The following is a 5,110-nucleotide window of genomic DNA, read 5'->3' as shown; positions in this document are numbered from 1 at the left end:
TTCTTGTTTTCATGCAGTTTAACTTACAAGTTCTTCTTGAACGAGTGAGTGAGTATAGTTTTAAGCCGCTTTTAGCAATATCACGGCGAGGGACACCAGAGATGGGCTTCACACATTGTACCCATGAGGGGAATCGAACCCGGGTCTTCGGCGTGACGAGCGGACGCTTTAACCCTATTGCCTCACGTTTTCTTGAAATGGCTTATAGTATCTCTGTATACAAATATGACGAAAACACTCATGTCGTTATAGTGAGTGGTGTATGGTACACACCAGTAAAACGTGTATCGCACTGTATACACATACGACACATTACACAAAATAATGTTAAAACATATTTCATTTACAAAATGAAAAGACCCCAGTGTATTCCACGATTCTGACTGTCTGACGTAGAATAGGAAATGGAGGTTATCTTTTGACAACTGTAAAAAGGATTTGCGATCCGGAACTACAACCTCAAAAACAGATTTATCGCGTGATCTCGCGTCATTGCAGCAACTTGCAACTGTTGAAACAATGTCTAAATATAGTGAGTGGGTATGGTTTTACGCCGCTTTTAGCAATATTCCAGCAATATCACAGAGGGGGACGCCTGAAATGGGCTTCACACATTGTACCCATGTGGTGAATCGAACCCGGGTCTTCGGCATGACGAGCCAACACTTTAACCACTAGGCTACCCCACCGAACCAGCTTAAAGGAGACTGTTAAGTAAAGAAGTGAATCAGGTTCTCAGCCCCAGAAGAATGGGCTGTTTTGTTTCCCCGATCAGCTCGGTTGTTGGAATTAATCTGTAAAAAATCCCGTAACAGCATATACATATTCAGGAAATGTAATGATTCTTTGCAACAGCAGATGGCACAACGATAAACCATCAACATCTACTGGTAGTCTAGATCACGGATTTTGTGCAGCCTTCTGATAAATGTAAATTGGCACGGCCCACAAGGACCCACGAAAGCTATGCATTTACAATGCCATTTAGAGAGTGGTCAAGTATAACACATGTTATGTTTGAGATTACACTTCCTCAGTAAAGTACAGATAAAACTTTTGTTGGGTTGAGTCCCGTCCGGGATTCGAACCAACACCCTCAGAGTCAGGCACCTAATCGCCAGTACACAAAGTCAGCGATCTATATATTGATTTGGTACAGGTCCTAGGCTTTGGCTGAAGGATTATGCAGACCAGGGTGCCGTTGTACAAAACAACCTTAGCGCTAAGGTTACCTTAAGTCTATGTTAGGGTATGGGAGTTACGGTCACCTTAGCAGAAAGATCGCTTTGTACAACGGTACCCCGAGTGTATAGTTCCTTCAAGAGTTGAAGGGAATTCTAGCTGTGTGTTTCATTCGAATAGTTGTATTTACGCTTCGATGAAATCATGCACTTGCTGTTTCTTCTACAGAAACTTTTACTGTCAGTTAGACCTTGCATAAATGTTCCTGAACTTGCGAACCCCAGCGGCTCGGATGTCTTTCATCCAGATCTTCAACGATGCCGCTCTGGTGGGTTTATGGTTACTCTGTGTTTCTATATATTCCATGATATATGATCGGTTGGAGTCGGATGCTGACCGGTTCTCTCCATCACCATACCGTGGAGACCTGTGTGAGTTCTACCATTTCAATGGAAGTATCCCTTTCATGCATTTTGAGACCGTTCTCAAAACGTCTTTGGAACATATAGTGTGACCAGAAATTTTTGAGAATTTTAGGAATATGTTTAATTGGATTTCTAGTATAAACAACCTTGACCAGCTATCAAGTGCTTGGTTTCATTCAAGAGAGACAACTCCGTTAATCCTTTTTCATTAGTTTGTGAAGAGTTATCCCCATTTGTTTACTTGCAAGCAGAAGACATTTTCAGTGATCCTCAGTATGGATGATTTAGAGAAGAGGAAGTTGATTTTAGAGTATTATAACAAGGACATCAGATCAGCTGAAGTGATTTCAAGTCGAACAGGCATCCCTTTGTCCACGGTTTATCATGTTTTGAAAAATATTGCAAATGGATATGGCATTGATCACCTGATAGGCGCTGGTAGGCCCAGAAAATTGACTGTCGGTGACAGGAGGCGGCTTGGTATTCTTGTTTCTAAAAACAAACGAAGGAGTTTAGAAAACTGAAGGCTGGATATGATTGATAGAGGAACTGTGGCTGTCTGTAAGGAGACAATTAGAACTGAGCTGCATGCAATGGGTTGGCAGAAAAGTCGAGGAATTCCATCACCGATCATGAAACCTGAACAAAAGGAGCGAAGGTTGAACTGGTGCTTACAGCATAGAAATTTTAACTGGGACAATGTGATTTTCTCAGATGAAAGTTGGGTGTGAAATTTAACGTGTGGGGTGGCACGTCTGTGTCAGGGGCAACGCCCCTCTGTGTATTTGAAGGGAATATGAACCGTGAGCGGTACACAGATATTCTCGAGGGACATTTACTTCTGCTCACGTGTTCTATGGAAATTTTGGATTTTCCAGCAGGACAACGACCCAAAACATCGTTCAAAGCATTCACAGGCCACAAATATGACATTATTAGATTGGCCAAGCTATAACCCTGACCTAAATCCAATAGAACATGTTTGGGGACTTATGAAGGAACGTGTCAATAAGAAAAAATCTGACAAATATTGCTGAAATGAAAGAAGAGGTGGTCCGATATTGGGACAGCATGGACCACGACTTTCTAACTTCTTTGATCAGTAGTATGCCCCGCCGCATTGAAGCGTGCATTGCTGCCCATGGTGACTTGACAAAACACTAATTGTTCACCTGTCTTTGAATCTGGAGTTATGTTCTGCTAATATTCACATTTAATACGTGAATGAGTGAAAAAAACAAAATTACAATCTTTATATTCTCAATAATTTCTGGTTGTACTGTACATGTTTCGCAACACCTCGTAATATTCAAAAGTAATAAATCATCACACTTTACATTGGTTGGTCATACAATTACTACAGTACTATACCTTTTGCAAAAGATGGGTGGAACTGGAATCACAGCACCACCACCTTGTTGTGTCTTGCCTTAAAAACACAAACTGTGGTTGGTTGGTTTCTTGCTAACGCCGCACTCAGCAATATTCCAGCCCGTAAATAAATGAGTCTGGACCAGACAATCCAGTGATCAACATCATGAGCATCGTTCTACGCAATTGGGATACGATGACATGTGTCAACCAAGTCAGCGACCTTGACCACCCGATCCCGTTAGTCGCCTCTTACGACAAGCATGGTTTGCTGAAGACCAATTCTAACCCGGATCTTCACGGGTGAAATACAAACTGTGAATGGGTACAGGCTGTTTCACAATAACCGTGTCTTGTGATTTACAAGACTGATTACTTTCCCAACCAATTTATTTCAGTGGTCATTTTCGAAACGCCTTATATTTGGATACATTTAATCATGTCATTTGCCAACTACGGTTCCATCAGTGATGAAATATCTGTGACTCACTGATATAAAATGCCTCAATATCAAACATAATTATATAATGTCTACAGTGATAAGCATTCAGAAATACTTTCAGTGACTGATGAATAATGTACGGATATTTACATTACACAGACGTTTGCCACTGTCATTATCTCCATATCTAATTCTAAAGTATTCAAAATAATTGATTTTCAGTTATTTACATAATTTTCACGACATATACTATGCCCAACTGAATCTGTTTGGACGGATAATCGACTATTCACAATCATGCTGTTGATCACTGGATTGTCTGGTCCAGACTAGATCATGTACAGACCGCAGCCATGTATCTGGAATATTGCTGAGTGCGGCGTTAAACAACAAACAAAAGTTATTCACTGGCGCTGATATTCTACATTTAAAATTAATGAATATTTTCTAATTTTTTTTTATCAATTATAGTTGCTGAACATACAATTATTTAGTTATTGTTTTACAAGAGAAGATATTTTTTCCGTGTACAATTACTATAAAGACTACTACATTTTCTCTGTGTGAGAAAACAAATGCTCTGTCAACATCCGGGCATCCTTCTGTGGCATCTATTTATGGTATTGATACAGCTGCCCGACACAGGCGTTTATCCTGTTGTGAACACAAACATAATATTGTGTGGGCTCACTGGGTGGGAGTGAGTGAGTATTGTGTTACGCCGCTTTTAAAAATATTCCAGAAATATCACCGCGGCGAACAACGGGCTTCACACATTATACCCATGGTCTAATTATACCCATAACCCGGGTCTTCGGCGTGACGAGCCATTGCTTAGGCCACCCCACCGCCCCGACTGGGTGGGACATACAACCCCTGTGTGAGAAGACAGAGTCCAGCGAGGCCCTTATGTCCGTTTTGAAAATTGGAAGGTACCCACCGCGGCTTCCAGTGGAGTAGGCTAGATGGCTGACTCTATGTGCTGGCGATTAGGTGCTTGACTCTGAGAGTGTGGGTTCGAATCCCGGTGGAACTCAACCCCCAAAAAGATACTAGAATCTGTACTTTACTGAGAAAGTGTGATCCCAAATATAACATATGACATATGCTACATTTGACCAATTTTTAAATGGCATTGTGTATTCATAAAAAAAAAATATTCCTCGGGATAAACGTTTTGTGATGGACGTAATTTAGCATGATACAAAGCATGAAATACTCTTTCACTATCCAGCTATCACAGGCTATAATGAAAATAGTTCCCAGAACGGGTGTATTGACACTATCGTGTCATGTCTAATATTGCTTTTGTTAACCGGTCTGAAATTATTTCAATGCAACGCCCGAGTGACGTGTAACGTCCATTCAGACCTCTTCAATATCCCTGTACCGCAATGCGATGCAGTCAATTGAATTTCATACAGTGAGAGTACACACCCTTGTTGTACCCACTCATACTAAACTGTCGTTGATTTGCTATACCGCGTCGAACCGATTACACCTACAGCCTAAAGAGAACCCCGTTATAGCGGGGTACTTGTACATAAATGTATTGAAACACGTTGAGTCATTAGTGAGTGGGCATACACAGCAGTATTCTCGTGTAGTATAGATCCTGGTTCTAGGTCCTATTCAACGTGGACCAGCCACTTCCTCGTCAGCAATACTGCTACGTCATTGGCTATAGATA

This window comes from Haliotis rubra, unplaced genomic scaffold (assembly GCF_003918875.1).
Source record: "Haliotis rubra isolate DU_JTF1 unplaced genomic scaffold, ASM391887v1 Scf1567, whole genome shotgun sequence".
NCBI lineage: Eukaryota > Metazoa > Mollusca > Gastropoda > Lepetellida > Haliotidae > Haliotis > Haliotis rubra.
Note: the sequence above shows the minus strand (reverse complement) of the source record.